Below are 16,776 nucleotides of genomic sequence, written 5' to 3'. Positions count from 1 at the left end.
TTCTGCCCCGGGCCCCAGCTGGGCCCACTTGCCCAAAGTCCCCATCACATAGTCCATGTAGAAAGCAGAGAGGAGACGGGCCGAGGAAGAGAGGCTCGGATGGCATCAGATCTCACTGCCTCCTGTGGGCGGATTCCACCTCAGCAAATTCTACACACAGATGTCACCACGGTACCTTTTAAAGGTTCCCTCTTTCTGAGAGACACTGTAACTTTAAAATGGCCTGAACAGTGTTGGAACAATCTTGTTCCCCGCAGAAGACAGCCACTGTGTAGTGGGGAGCAGGCGTGAACCATGTTTTTATTAATGGGGCACTGCTAATTACTTTGGCAATAGTAGAAAGGCTAGAAGGTGTGGTGTGACACTGGGTACGTGACAAAGCAAACAGGACTAGATTAATTTGCATTAAAAAGGTTGTAAGAGCAATTAGCACATCATTAATATGATATAAATGCTAATTCATATGGATCCCGAGTGACCCCCCAAATTTCTTTCTCCAAATCCGTGTAAGTGTTGCCGCAGAAAACTCGCCATGTGACTCCTGCAAAGACCCAGAGCAGCGACCTGCACAGCCCCTTGAAGGGGTGCAGATCCCAGCATGCCAGCCACGGTCCCGGAGGCCAACCAGAGTGCTCTGTGGTCAGAGGGCGCTGGTGACCTCAGCAGGAGCTATGAGCACAAGGTGGCCTTCAAAGGGAAGGGTCGCAGCACAGGCTGGGGGTGCATGGAGCTCGGGAACAGCTAAGGTTTCTGCCACAAACCAGCAGCTCATAATGATCAAAGTGTTCGCCTTAAATAATTGATTCATTTATACCAGTAAAAAAAAAAAACAAAGAGAGAAAGAAAACTCCAGAGGGATGTGAACAGTCTAAGATACAATCACACCGATTGGGAATGAGAGCTGCTCAGAAGCGCCCTGTGTCTAGCAGAGCCCTGGGGGTGTGATGACGGTATCTCGTGTACTTCAAATGACCGTGGCAAAGGAGTTCACCAGGAACCATTTCAGACAGTTCATTTTAAATAACACTGCCAAGGAGAATATTCCACAAGAGCGTCCTCGCACCCCTTGTATTCATCACTAATCCCCTAGGAGGAAGGAAGAGACAGAATGGGAAAGGGATCCAAGTGGCTGCAGTGGGGTGAGAATATCCCGCTGGTGTCCTCACCTGGTTCATTGAACGGTGGGATGTGGTTAAACATGCGCACACTAACACACGCATGCCCACACGTACACATGCTTACCCACAGGCACTCCCATGCACAAGCAGCCTGTGCTGGGCCGGGTCTGCTCCTATCCAAGCATCTCCCTGGGTCTCCCTGACGCGTCAATGTTGCAGTTTTAGGAAACAGTCTCCAGACACCACGGCAGCAGCCACAATTTCCCACAGCAGCCAGTCACCAGCTCCATCGTCCAGAAAAGAGACCATAACTGCAGTTGAATTGCAAAGATGCACTGAGTACCAGGTGTGTGTAGATTCTGCTGGACACCGAGGGGGGATTTCAGAACAAGTGTCCAGGAGGACAGAACAACAGAGTCGAAACGTACGGGTCATGTGTGGTCACTCATGCTCAGTGTCGTGACAGAGCAGAGTCAAGCCAGAAGATAGCAGGGCTTCCTGACAAACGTCAGCCTGAGCTGGTCTCCGGCCCTGAGGGTGAGGAAATTCCGATGAAGGAAGAGAAGCATCCCAGGGTGACAGGAAGTGTGCAAAGGTGCAAAACAGGTGACTTGAGACTGGTGGTCAGCACCCAGCTCTCCAAACCAAAACTGGGAAGTAACACATAGCAAACAGACGGACAGGGAAGCAGGACACTTGAAATGGGAGCTAACCTGGAAAATGTGAGACAGTCACGAGATGGGTGTTTAGCAGACCCAGATCCCAGGATACAGTCTCAACCACCAGTGGCTTTTCTTTGAAAAAGTAAAATTTTTCCATTTTCACTGCTCTTCATCTTAAAAGAAGACACTACTCTGGGCCTCTTCTGTGTCACCTGGTAAATTTCCTCATGACCAGGCATCTCAGCACCTGCTGGACTTGTGTTTACAGTGGCGCTGGTCCTCGTGACTTGCTTTAAGGGATGCAGGCTAATGAGAAAAGAACAGAGGCCAACTGACCCAAACAGGGCAGCTGCGGGAGTGGCCGGCATCCTGCCTTCGCAGGGCACTGGGTGACGTTCAGAGCACCCCATGGCAGAGCTGAATCACCCCAGACAGGGCAGCGAGTGAGGGCCAAACTCCGCAGGGCCCAGCCACCAGCACCACGACCCACTCCCACGTCACCCTGCGAATTTCAGCTTTAGTGGATTTCAGTTCAGTTTTCACCAAATTAGAAAATGTGTTTTGTTTTACAGAAGTGCAGGAAGTTCAAGCATAAAAAGGTCAACTCCTAGTGATGTGCTCGTATGAATAAATCTGTCTAAAACAACACCAAATGACTGAGATTCTTTTCTGTCCTTTAAAAGGAGTTGAAACATTTCTCAACTTTGAAAAATTCTGCTGCAGACCACGAACTTCATGAGGCAGGAACCGTCCTACCCGTCTGTGAACCTCTGCGTCCAGCCTGCACCCGCATGAGGCAGGGATTTGATAGGAATTGGCAAAATCATGCCGATATTAGGGCAGGTGGCATCTTTTGGGGGCAGGGAAGGTGATTCTCCAGGCACTGTGCTCACCCTTTGGCAGAGCACCCTGTGGTGGACAATGGCAACGTGTGCACTTTGGACAGCCCAGAGCTCCCCAGAGGAATGGAAAGTCCGGGTGGAATTCAGCTACAGCCAACAGCAGGGAGACCAGGAATCAGGGACTCCCCAGCGCGCTGAAAGTCCCAGGCGCCTTTCCGTTGCTCAAGGGATGTTTGCTCTTACGCTTCTCACTTGATTCTGCCACACGTGGTGGTGGTTTAAAGGAGAGTTTAAAGGACTCACTCTACTTTAAAAAAGCGAAGAAGCTCAAGCTGATTCTTTTCGGGGGTAGACAGAAGATGGGCCTTCCAGGAAGAGGTAATAAAAGGCCACATCCTAGATACTTCAGTAGTTTGGTTTGGCCTAAGTGGAGTGGGTGTGGCAGCTTGCTGGAAGAGACCTGCCAAGCAGGAAGGGGCCAGGCCACGGCGGGCTCACAAAGCCAAGCCCAAGAACATGGGGGAGCCTACATGTGGTTCTCCCTGTATTTCTGTGACCCTTACTGCATTCCAGCAGCCATGCCTTTACAGTGGGAATATTGCCTCAATATGACAGAGGGAAAGAAAAGAATGATTCTCAGACCTTTTAAAATGAAAATACACTTTTGAGCTTTGTGGAAGAGATACTGGTGCAGGAGAAGTGCGATCAGTAGCCTGGGTCTGGGCAAGGAAGAGACCCAGAGGGGAGGCCAGCTCCCAGGCCAGCTGGGAGCAGACACTGGGAGCCCGCAGATCCGGGAATGAGCACAGTGGGAACCCAGCACGCTGGCTTGGGCGTGCGTCAGGGCAGATGCCGCCTGCCAGCCTCCCAGTGCCCCCGGCATGTGCTGAGAGGCTTCCAGAAGGGGTGCATGGGTATTGCGAGGGACCCAGAGGCATTCAAGAAAGCAGAACAGTGTGACCTGTGATCCCAGGAGGGCACTGAGAGCCGCTAAAAGAGACCCCTGGGAAGGCCCTGTGCCTGACACCACTGATCGACACGCAGGGAGCAGGCGACATTCCACGATCCCAGCGTTTCTGTAGCTCTTGCTAGGTGACAAGCAGCAAGTAACCTAGAGAGCCCCCACCGCCCTTAGGACAGGCAGGAGAAGCTAAGGGGCCCCTGCCGAGGCCCTGTGCTTTAGGGTCCCACATGTCACAATACAAAGCGAATTTCATTTACTGAAGAACACGTGAGCACCCTGTCACTTATGAGGAGGCAGCAGCCCTGGGCACATTTGTGGTCCACTGAATCATGCCCCCAAGTCCCTGTACTGAGGCCCAGAACCTGTAAATGCTACCTGATGTGGGATCCGGCCGGTGTGATTACGTTCTGGCCCTCAAGACGGGGCGCTTATCCTGGATCATGCGGTGAGCCCTGAGCACAGTCACAAGTGTCCTTATGAAAGGAGGCAGGGGAACTTTGACACACGTGAAAAAGAAGGAAGCCATGGGACCGCGGAGGCAGAGAGAGTGGTGACGTGTCCACAAGCCCAGAAATGCCAACAGCCACTGGAAACTATAAAAGGCAAGGAACAGCGTCTCCTCTAGAGCCTTCCAAGTCCCTCTTTTTAAACTATGGTCATCTCACTTGAAACCATGGCCAGAAAGGCCATGACCCCTGGGTGCAGGTGCTCGACTTTCTGTAAGGAGCCCACTCAGGTGCTGGAGGCAGCCTGGGCTAAGACCGGGCTGGGCGCTTCTCTGATCCGGCTGGAATCCAGCACCGCCACACCGCAGACCCCACGCGTATGGAGGGTGGGCCTTGAGCCAGCAGCACGGCCCTCCCCTGGGAGCCTGTTAGAAACACAGGTCTCCACCCCTCCCCCAGGGCAGCCGACTCAGAACCTTCAAGCCATGCGGTCCTCCAGGGACCACTCTAGACAGCAGGGTATGAAAACATCTAGCACCCAGCCCAGTGGTTCTCAGCTGGGCTGCACATCCTGGCAGCTAAGGGGCTTTCGAAGAATAGTGCCTGAGCCCCACTGCAGACACGCTAACTACGAATCCCTAGGAAGGGGGGTACCCAGGTGACTGCAGTGTCAGTCGGGATCAAGAGCCACTGACTGCGTCGGAAGGTACAGAGCCTTGGGGACAGGGCCTCGTCATGACTTCCTTGGGCTCTGTGCATTTTCCCTCCCTGAGTCCTTTACTCCATAAAATAATACTAAAAATTATATTTCACTATATGTTGGTAAAAAGATGAATATGTTAATATTGTATATTAAGTCATTTTCTTCAATCTGAAGGTTCCTGTTTCAATTCTGATCAAAAAAAAAAAAAGTTAAAATGTTTCATAGGTCCCTAAAAGCACTGTGGGCCTCAGGCACTGTCCCTACCAGGCTTAATGGATAAATTGGCTCTGATTTGGGGTCCTACCTACATAAAAGTAAGGCATCGTTGGTGAGAGAAAAGAATTCTTAGTAGAGCTGTAAAGCTAATGGCTCACACGTACTGAGACCCTGGTCCAAACGAGAAGAGGAGGGGGGCAAGGAGGGAGGGGAGGGGAGGGAGGGGAGGAGGGAGGGGGAGGGGGAGGGAAGGGAGGGGAGGGGAGGGGGAGGGGAGGGGGAGGGGAGGGGAGGGGAGAGGGAGGGGGAGGGGAGGAGGGGGAGGGGGAGGAGGGGAATCTGAACAGGAGTGAAGTTCTAACCAAAGGGAGGGGCGGAGGGGGGAAGAGCGTGCCTCTGCACACTCTAACAGCTGCACTTGCAGTTGAGAAGACCAACACCTATTTCACACCTACTATTCACCCACTGTTCTTTTCCTCATTCATTCCTATGTCTCTCCAATTCACAACAGAGCTTGACTGGGTGTCAAACCCTCTCAATTCAAAGGTGAGGACATTACCATCCCTTCCTTCAGTGGGCCAAACCCTTAGGGCAGGCATCCCCATACCTGCTTAATTTCATTACTTTCCCAAGAACATGAATGCAAGGCTGTTTCCTAAAACAACCAAACTTAATTAAAGCAACATGACTATAAAGAAATCAGCTGGAAACATGTGAAAGTGAAATGGAGTGAACGCCTCAGATATCCCCTTATAATTACAAGCTGTGTGGCCTGACAGCTGCTCCCAGGGGAGGCTTTTATAAATTATTTTTATTATTTAGAAAAAAACCTGGCTTGAAAGGATTGTTACAAAAAGCAGATCCTTGCCAGTAGGAATCTTGAGTGGACTGTATCTATACCAGAGCTGTCCAAACACGGAGGAGAGCGAGCCTGGGACCAGAGACCACCCTACATGATGGAGGGTTCAGACCAGGGAAAACAAGAATTCTGCTTTTCATGAGCACTTCTTAAGAAGATGAAGGGGGGAGAAGAAAAGCAGTATTCAGAAGTAGCAGTGAGGCTGAGTAATTAGGAGAACAGTACCATCATTCAATGCACAAAAGAGCAGGCAGCTTGGATGCGAAAATTAAACATTTTGTATGTGAAAGTTTCAAGTAAACAAAAAATTAATTGCTATATGCATTGGCTCTTGCATTTTAGAAAAAGAAAGCTACCATGTCTGTGCCTCTGTCTATGTGATTTGCTGGGTGAAGGATAACTCTAAAGCGTGAATTTTCCTAAATGAGATTGTCTTTAATATGAGGAAAGACAGGCAGTTGGTAACATTGAATACCTATGAGGCCCTGCCAGGCCAGCACACTAGAATTGCTGAAACTCAGTAAAATGTGTTCAAATCTGAGTTCACATTTGGTGGATTTTATTCTTTGCGTGTTCAACATACTTTATAAATACTAACTGGTGCTCCTTAAGTCCATGTAAAGTATTATTCCATCATTATATGAACAAGGAAACCCACGTAAAGAGACCTGGAGGCATCAGAGAGGGGATCTGCCAGAATGGGGCTTGGAAATCTCAAGTTCTGAGTCATTCCTACACCGGTGAGGCTGTTGGGAAAGGACAAAAGGCCCTTCTGGGTGTGTGATCCCAGGACTGAAATAGTGCCTAGCATGGGGTGGGCACTCAGTGGATATGTGTGGAAGGGGGGAGGCAGGAGAAAGGAGATGGTGAGTGGGGTGGGTTGGGTCAGGATTGGGAGTGCAGCATCATGTGCCTTGTCTCAAGAAATTGTTCCAAGGTCTTTGCAAAGGCAGTTGATAGAGAATAATGTGCTTTATGAGTTTGATGATGAGATTTAAAGGGCTAATTATATATTTTTTATCCTAGGAAACACAAAGGCTATTTATTTATTTACCAGGTTCTTCAAATCCTCTTTCTCCATCTTCATTTCTCCAAGTCTTTAGCCACTTCAGTTTTTAAAAGGAGTCCACCTTTGGCCTAAGGTTGTTCTCTCTTCTGGGTGGTGGAAGCGGCACTCCTGGCCCCTGGGTGCCCAGCATATCTGCTTGTTCCCACTAGGATCACCACCGTTGGGACTGGCAGTGTCTATCCTTGCCTCTGGATATACGCACAAATGTGTTTTCAAACCAGTGAGAATGCACGTGTGCCCTGCACTCTTCATTAGAACCCAGGCTGAAGGGCACTTGGCATCCTCCTTCCAGTCCCGAAGCACACAATCCATCCCAGATATGCAAACAGCAGTTTAGACAGAAGTCAGCGCTGGAGCGCACAGCATTCGTCCACGAAGCGCCCAGCCCTGGGGCACATGGCATACCGAAGGCCCCTGGCAGACTGTCATGGTGCAAGTGTTAAAACCATTTCTGCTGGTGAACTGGGTCAGATACCACGGAAGGGCGTGAACACCCTGACAGGTACAGCATCAGACGTAGGAGAAGTTCTGGGAAGGGGCAATTATGGGGCTAATGGAATGGGATCGCTGGTGCTGAGGGTGTCCTTTATTGGCCACAGTGAAAGCCTGAGGGTCACCAAGTCAACTGAAGATGAAGCATGCAGGTCAGACGCCCCCCTGGAAGCGTAGGTGACTTTCATCTCTTCTAGCCAGAGGGCAGGAAAAGCTGAAGATGAGGCTCAGGACTTGATTACAAGGGTTGCAGAGCTCCAGAGAAGGTGAGGTTCTCCGCGCCAAAGGAGGGCTCTGGTTGAAAGGGAGCAGGACCCTGATACTTGGAATAGGGACTTCTGGGTCAGAGCTCACGGAAGTCCCCCAGGCCCCTCTGGGCCTGCAGAAGTGGCCCTCTCTTCTCGTCCAAGGCTTGAGCTCCTCCTTTGCTTGGAAATGCTGCAGAGGCCTCTGGCCCGCAAGCAGCAGGTGCACCGCTGGGCCCTCCCACCAACAGATGACGAGGCTCAAGTCACAGTAGCCCCTGGCAGGGGAGCACTGGGCCTGCTCTGGGACGAAGCTGCAGGACTGGGCCAAGCAGTGCTGACAGCCCCAGGGGAACGGCTGGGGATGGATCAAGATGGGCAGAACCTAGTAGGCAATAGGGAGCCGCCCGTGTGGGCACAGTCTTCCATAATAGTGTTAGACTCTGGCAGGCCCCCAGGCAGTGCTGACACACTGCTGGGGTGGCTCGCAGTAACTGGGAGAAAGTTAGAAAGGGAAGCAGTAATGCCAAGACTGCGATCCAGACAGTGGAGGAAGGGAGCAAGCAGGCATTCCAGAGCACACATCACACACAGGGTCAGAGACCAACCGACCGTGTGCCACACGAGAGCCCAGGAGATGCCCCGCCTGTCAGGCTGAGAGATGGTGTGTCGTGGAGAGGCGCGCTGCGGGAAAGCTCAGCGGCGGCTGTCCTGTTGCTACAGAACTGGACTCCCTGTGGAAACAGGTCAGGTGGAATCGTCAAACAACAGGAACGAGGGGGGCAAACTACAGGTGGGCAGCACCACTGCAGGGGCAGCCAGGCAGGCCTGAGCCAGAGGAAGTACTAAACCCAGCAGGCCTGGGGTGGTGAGATCAGTGTCCAAAAGGGTCTTGCTCCATCTGTCCACTAAAAATAAAAAAATGCAAGAGGCTAAAGGAGACAGCACCCACAAATGCCCATTTCCAGCCCTGACCTGTATCTGGGCCTGAGCCAGTGTTCAGGCCTGGATCTCACTGACTGAAGGACAAGTAGGTCCCCTGGGGGTAGGACCTGAAGCATCCCAGCAAGTGTATGTGTGAATGGGGCCCAGCTCCTCCCAAAGAGGCCACACCCATTTACTCAGGTACCGCACCCTGAGGACAGGAACCCCCAGACCCTCCGAGGACTGTTGGGCACAGATTCGAGATGGCACTGGTAACTAGGGACCTGAGGTGTGCCCCTGAGCCCTGTGTTAAGGGGAGGCAGGTGGGGCCCGTTATCAAGGCTCGGCTCGAACTGGCTCTCCTGGGTCCACAGACCCAACCCTGACCACCTTCCTGGCCCAGAATTGTATGAATCAGACAGACTTTAGACGTTAGAACTACTACATTGTTTCTGGGAGCAGGAAGTAAGAGCTCAGTGGGGAAAATTGAGTGGAGGCCTCTGAATTGCGCCACCACACACACATGCCTACAGAGAGGAAATCCAAAACAATGTTACACCCCAGGGGAAATGACAGGGATCAAAGACCTAGGAGATGCAGGAGTGAGCCCCGCACGCACGTGCCTATTTGATTCACCATCCTGGCCCCTAGAACATCCCAACACATTGTACAGGATGGCAGTGGACATTTTCAAGCTCAGCAAAGCAACCCCATTCATACCTGCTGGGGGAGTAGCCTTACTAGAGCAGGTCAACACCGCCTCAGGCCCAGGGGATGCAGCGTACATGTGGCAGATGCATTCTTCTCCGCTGCTGTCAGGAAGGACAACCAGGGAACTTTGCATTAGTGTGGGACACCTGGATGGTTGCTCGGGAGAAAGAAGAAAAACCAGAAGATTGGGGCAAGATCTGGGGAGAAAGCACATGATGGATGGTTGGGAGGAGGTACAGAGTGTTTTTACCCTGTTTATTGAACACCAACTCTATGTCAGTCTATGTCTAGACCCTGGAGGTCAGTGGTGAATAAAACAGGAAAGAAAGAGATAAAAACCTGTCCATGGAGAGCTCTGCTGTTGTTATTACTGGAGCATAAAGGATTGGGGATCAGGTGTGAGTGCTGAGGATGCTTAGAGCAGAGGACAGATCTGGTTCCACACAAAGGGCCTTGCAGCAAGAGCCACAAGGTCAGTTCAAGGTCACTCTGGGTACATGAAGAATGTACTGAAAGAGATGCATATATGTAGAGAGAAAGCATCTATGAGCCCATGCAGACCAAAGACAATGAGGACCTGAACCCAGCACGAGAAGACAGACAAGGGGACAAATGTGGCAGAGAGTTAAGACACAAACCATGTTATGGGATGAATGTTTGTATCCCCCCAAAACATATGAGTTGAAGCTTAATTCCCATTGTGATGGTGTTAGGTGGTGGGGGGTCTTTGGGGGTGATTAGGTCATAAGGGTGCAGCCCCATGATGGGACTAGTGCCCTTATAAGAAGAGACACAGGCAGGTGATCTCTCTTCGCCAGGTGAAGACACAGCTGTAAGTCATACTTCTGCCACCCAGAAAGAAAGCTTTCACCTGCCCATGGTGGCACCCAAATTGAGGACTTACAGCCTCCAGAACTCTGAGAAATAAATATCTGTTGTTTTAAGCCTTCCAGCAGCAGCCCGAATTGGCTAAGAAAGGCAGGATTACACACGTACTGAGAGTAGTAGATGAAAGACTGGCTCTGTGTGCGACGTCTCTGCTTTAAGGCTGGGCTCCTGGATAGACAGGGAACCACAGACCAAAACAGGGACTTGGGAAGAAGAGAGCAGGAAAAATGATGACCTCAGCTTTGGACCTGTGAGTGGGAGAAGCTTGTGGGATGGAACCCTCTCACCCCCAAGCAGAGCTCAAGAGAGACATGCACTAGAGAGGGAGATTTATCAGCGCAGAGGTGATGACTAACACCAGAGATTATAGAAGGATCAGAACATTGCAAGGAATTCCAGAGATGAGGACAAGGTAGGAGAGACTAGCACATTGCCTGAGCTAAGGGCATCTGAATAAGTGATGCCATTGAATGAATGCTGCCCCTGGAAACGAATGGAGGGGCACACAGGAAGGCCCACCAGGCCATCAGCTTCAGTGAGCAAAAAAGACGGAGGAATCATAGGCAACCATGAGTGCAGAAGGGCAGTGGTGCCTCATCTCCAAAAACATTTATGACCGATCTGCAAATTCCGTAGGTGACCCTTCATCGTAGTTCAGTCTCGGGAAGTGTGTTTGCTGCCTTCTCCCCTCAACAATGGAAGGTATAGAATCCAGTCAGCACACAGATGTGCATTGTGAGATAACTAAATAACTGCCCTTATTTTACTTGATTTATTTTTTGACTCCAAGGAATTGGGATAATTTGGGGTAAGTGGCTACGTGGAAGGCCTCAAGCCTGCCCGCTCTCTGTTTTAGTACCTCAGGGGGAGCATTTCTGCCACCAGAACTGCCTGTGAGAGCAGAACCTGCAAACAGCCTTCCAGGTCAAGAGGGAGATGGTTTTGCTTTATACAAACCAACATATTTGCAAAGGAAACCACATCAACTACCTTTAGTCACCAACACAGACCTCCATTCATGAAGATTCAACCAATAATCATCAGGTATTTGAGAAGAAAAATGAAAATATTCCAGAGAAAGAAATGGACAACTGATCCCAGTGAAAAGAGAATTATTAGAAGAGAATTTTTCTTAAAATCCTAAAGGGATCCTTAAGAGAGTTCTCCAGAAGCAGACAAGACAATAGAGAGGAGAAAATAGAGAAATAAAATGGGAGACTATTTCTAAACTCAAGATAGACATGATCTTTCAAAAAGCAGCAGCATTCTGGGTACCCAGCAGGATGAGGGAAAGGGAATAAAAAAAAAGCCTACTATGTTCTGTTAACATTCATAATATCAGAGATAAAACAAGGACCCTAGATACCTCTAAAAGAAAAAATATATATTACCTACAAAGGTCAAGAGTGAAATTGACCTCAGACTTATCAATAGAATGAATATTGGAGGATAAAGGAACGAGACATTCAAATTTTAAGGGAAAGTTAATTTGAAACTGAAATTCTATTCCAAACAACCAACCAAGGAGACCAGTGAAAAATCAAGATATTTTAAGAGTTGTAGGACTCAGAGAGTTTTACTTCCATTTCTGAGAAAATTGCAGAGCAGTAAATACTTTGAAGGTACTCTTCTCAGCACTTTGCAGGTACTATTCACATCTTCGAATAGTCACATCAACCCTATGACATTATTTTTATCTTAAATTTAAAGATGAAGAAACTGTGATACAGAGAGATGTTACACTCTGCCAAAATGAAAAAGGAACTCAAGAAAAAAAATGTTGTAAAATTTAACTAAAAGTGAACTAAGGAGGAGATCAAAGGAAAGAACTCTAAGGTTGACAGCTGTGCAGTGTGTCTAGAAAGCAATGAACCAGTTAAAAGAGAAAGCAAGAGGGCCCAGCAAAGAAGGTCTCCAAGACAGGAAAACCAATTATGTACATTGTATGATTAAGATCCTGAAAGGTCTAAAGGACATGACAGACACATGTGGTTACAAAACAAAAACAATGGTTATAAAAAAGAAAACAAGACACACCTGGGATGGGAGGCGTGCGAGGGAGGGGAAGATAACTATACAAAACATACATGGTCTAAATGTGAAGCAAATTTAAAGGTACCCTAGTTTTGAGCAATAGCTGGAGTTTAGGAAAAGAAAAGTACATTTAATCTTAATTCTTGGAAGATTATCCCTCAGATAGCATCCGTTTAATAACAGATATAATAGAAAAACTCTTTATCTGTTTTACAGTGAAGAATATGTTAATCATACTATAAATGCTATTTCTTTAACTTTTCATTTTTAAAATTGATCCTTAGAAGCATAGAAAACTTACACAGTACCACATATAAATATAATATAAAAAATGTAATGACAATATAAGAATAGAATGGCATAGTTGTGCAAAGAGGAAAAAAATTACAAAGTGGGATTATAAAGATGCTAATTTTCTCCCCTTTCTTAATGGAGAATCAAAAGATAATATCTAAAGTTGATGGATCTACAACACCCAAAGTACGGCCCATGAAAGAAATAGTCAGCTGGACTTCATTAAAATTAAAAACTGCTCTGCAAAAGCCACTGTCAAGAGAATGAGCAGACAAGCCACAGACGGGAGAAAATATTTGAAAAACACATTGCTGAGAAAGATTGTTACCCAAAATATACAAAGAACACTTAAAATTCAACAATAAGAAAACAACTGATTAAAAAATGGGCAAAAGAGCTGAACATACATTTTACCAAAGAAGATATGCAGATGGAAAATAAGCCTATGCAGAGATGCTACATACATCATATATCAAGGATTTAAATCAACGAGATATTACTGAACACCTATTAGAATGGCACAAACCTAAAGTTGATAGATCAAGAAATAAGTAAGCATTTTACTTCAAGTTCTGAAGCTACAAAAATACTTTAAAAATCCATCATCAGCAAAAATTAACATGTGAGAGACTGAAGAATGTTTAAAGGCATTACATCCATATTTTTCCTAGTTCAGAGTTAGTACACACAGTCAAGTTGATTGATCAAGATGTAGGAGTAAAGATATTCTAGATAAATTTATGGTGGCAATTTCTAGAAGAATTTTTTATACGTGCATATCTTTGGTGCATGGAGGACTGAGGATGAGGGGATATCTAGAAAGAGTTATTTTTATTTTGTGCTACTCAGAATTTTTTAATAAAGTGTCTGTAGTCCTTTTGTAATTTAAAAGGCAATGTTTAAATCATCAGTAATTTTTCTGTTACAAAAGAAAACAGCTGAAGGATGAAGTCTATGGAAACTTTTCTAGAAGCATAACAATAGATGTTAAAAACAAAGCATTGCTGAAAATGATGAATTTTTCAATTTTGAAATATCTTGAAGTTTTCCTCAAATTGTAAATCTCCCTAAGGGTGTTCTTCCAAGTCCTACTTATCAAACGCACTACTACATTCAAATTATAAAACTCTTACCTGTAATTGAAGCCAGCTGCAACCTTTTTGACAAGAACTAATTGCTGATAATGATTTAAGTGCTGTAAATTCACATGCCACGATTGTTTTAAATAGGGGAGCCTCTCACAGCTTTCTCTGAAACGAACTGTTAATCTTTGCTGCTGACTTATCAAATCCTTCAGTCACCTGTTTGCCATCATTTTCATGAGCTGATAACGTGTTTATTAGAGTCATAATGTGCAGGTGGAAGAATAAAGGTCTCATTCGATGGCACTGGAATTTCATCTGACATTTCTACATGGGAAAAGTTGGCATAAGCATCAGGCTTGGCTACAGGGGAGAAGACAGTAAAGGCATGTATTATTTTTTTAACTCAAGGCAAATGAAAAGGCAGCATTTGTGCAATGTCAGTAACTTTAGCTGATGTCTCTGGGTAAGACCTATAACCTATGAAGTTGTCCTTTTACCTGCTAGAAACCCAGGGTCCCCAATACTGGCAAATCTGGGTAGCTGGGTGTCTTGTCAATGGGTTCCAATCCCGGGCAAGTTTGCTATGGATTCAGTGTGACCAAAAAAATTAACAGCAAAACATTCTTGGGGTGAAAGGGTTATACCCAACTTTATTTCCAGGTGGCAGGTCAGTCACTAGAATCCTGTTCACTCAGAGCGAGTCTGCAGGCAGCAAGCCGGTCTCTGCCTCTGGGCCCCTCTGTCCATACAGCTGTCCTCTGGGCCTCTCTGCACAGCCATCCCACACAGCCGTCCTCTGGGCCTCTGTCCTCAGTGCTGCCACCACTCCAGCCTCTGCTCTGCTCTCCTGCAGCCTTGCAGTCCTGCCACCGTGTTGTGCGCAGAGCACTGGGCAGAGCTCTTTATATAGAGTCAACATCCATGTATTTCCCACAGGTGTGCAGTGAGCTAGTCAACCAGGACCAGGTGAGAATCCTGGCCACAGGAACTCTCATTTTATCCACACTGGGGGTTTGTGATAAGCAGCCTTCCACCACCCTTGGCATCCCAGCCTCTCTTGGGGAGTGTCTGATCCTTCCTCTTGTATTCAGCATTACATCCAGCAGCTGCCTCCATCTGCTCATTGCTGGGTTGGGGCATTACATATACACTGGCAGGCAGTATGAACTGTTCATTGAGAAAAGAGAGATTTTGCAACATATATTCAAAAGTTCACATGGCCTTTGACTCTGCAATTCTACAGCAAGGGTTTATCTGAAGAAAATAAGGTTGGATCCTATGCCAATTTTTAGCAACAAGGATTTAATCAGCATATTGTTTATAATAGTGGGAAACTGGAAACAATTTGATGGGCTGACAATGGGGGACAAGCCCCAGAGCTCAGGTTCAGGCATGGGAGACATGTGCAGGGCAGGGGTGCCCTGTGAACCCTTAACATTGGGATCCCACAACCAGGACACCTCCTTCCCAGAGCAAGACTTCCCCAAACCGCATAAGCAAAGTCAGCCCCACCTTCCTCATTTGTAAAGTGAGTAAATAGTACCTACTTCACCCGGCCTTTGGGGCTTGGAGAGCCCAGGATGTGTGAAATGCTCCGCACAGAGCCGGCTGTATTGCAAATACTAGTAATTATGAAGATCATGTTGAACAGGAAAATGTACTGATGGGGAAAATACAGCCATGGCAACCAGCGGGGGGAAATACAGCCTTGTTAGAGGACTATGTGCATAAGACTAATTACCAAAGTAGACTGTAAACGGTGAGTGTCCCCAAGGGGTAGCATATGATGATTTTATTTTCTTTCTGATTCTTTTTACCTATAAACTTTATATGAAGAAAGTATTTTGTTTTAATAATTAAGAACAAAAGAAATCACATTTTTAAAAAACTCTTTTGACTTACTTCAGTGCACAGAATTGGAAGAAACTCTCAGTGTTACCTCTCCCACCACTCCCACTGGGTGGCAAGGAGAGGGAGGCCCAGCCGGGAGAGCTGGCCCCGCGGTCCTCTTCTGCGCAGGAAGCCAGCCCCCAGACCCAGGGTCCCCGCTGCCTCACGGTGCCACTGGACTTCATGAAAAGCATACTGATCTGGGTCTCTCCGGGACAGACCTGTCTTGGCTCTCCCCTTGCATCTGGGCCCATGGCACAGTGCCTGGTGCATGGCAGGGGCTCAGTAATGCTGGTTCAACGGATGCATGAGTTCATGTGAGTTGCCTGGGCTTTCACAGGGCTGCTCGCTGAGCCCGTGTAGTGGAGGACATGCAAGTGCTAGGGAAGCAGAAAGGCTTCCAGTGCGGGCTGGGTCCTGCAGGATGCAGCCAAGAGATCTCTCGCCCAGGAAACCTCCAGAAGACATGGAAGCAGGCTGTGAGCTGAAGGAAGAAGCTATTGTCCCCCACAGCAAGGCCTACCATCTGGCAAGAGGTGTCAGGAAATAGGAAAAGAGAAACAGCATAGCTATTCCGTTCTTCCATTTATCTCTAGGCCCTCAGAAGAGTCCAGTTGGCTGCTTGGCAAAGGAAAATGATTTAAGATAAACTGTGACTCGCTGGTAATGCTTTAATGGGGTTTTCTGTCCAGATAACATTTGCATTGCACCAGGCCCCTCTGACTTCACCGCAGTCACAGGAGAATCGTAGGTAATAGGCCAGGGGGTCAGGTGCCATAAATCACCCCTCCCTGACAGCTGGCTTCCCCACCCGAAGCATCCCGCCAGAAAGACTCTATAAAAGATAACCCCACACACCTTTCTGCCGGCCAATCCCACGCCCTCAAACAAATGTGCTTCCAGGGACATTTTTATGATGGGGTTTGTTTAATTTAAAGTTAATCACATTGTCCTTTTCATCTGCTCTTCTGGACCTCTTACAATTTGAGAGGTTGAAAGTGATTCAAAAAAAAAAAAAAAAGAAAGACACTGATTTCCCCAGACCTGATTCCCCGGCCACTTAAGATGTTCCCGTTGGTACTTGTGGAGCCCATGATTTCCCTGGGAGACTCGATGTCTGTTTCGATAGGAACAATTTATCACCCTGGTGAAACCAGACTGCTGTTTGGAAGGCAGTGCTAGGATTTATGAATCCCTTTTCTCTGGGAATGAATCTAATTCCCAGGGGTGGAAGGGCCATTAAAACATTTGGCCTGCTGCACCTGTGGCACTTGAGACGGTGGCTTCCAACGTGAGTGGCAGCGAAGCCAGGAAACCATCTCATGTCACACACA

General features: G+C 47.7%; 1 long non-coding RNA gene across 1 annotated transcript; it reads right to left on the bottom strand.

Annotated features, from left to right (window-relative positions):
- Positions 1 to 6,694: 6,694 nt before the first annotated feature.
- Positions 6,695 to 9,463, bottom strand: LOC140850629 (uncharacterized). The gene is made up of 2 exons (XR_012133594.1): positions 9,261 to 9,463; positions 6,695 to 8,524 (listed from the first exon to the last, which is right to left on the bottom strand). It is a non-coding gene; the product is annotated as an uncharacterized lncRNA (long non-coding RNA).
- Positions 9,464 to 16,776: the final 7,313 nt, after the last annotated feature.

This window comes from Manis javanica, chromosome 1, assembly GCF_040802235.1.
Source record: "Manis javanica isolate MJ-LG chromosome 1, MJ_LKY, whole genome shotgun sequence".
Classification (NCBI taxonomy): Eukaryota; Metazoa; Chordata; class Mammalia; order Pholidota; family Manidae; genus Manis; species Manis javanica.
Note: the sequence above shows the minus strand (reverse complement) of the source record. Positions and strands in the feature narration are given on the sequence as shown.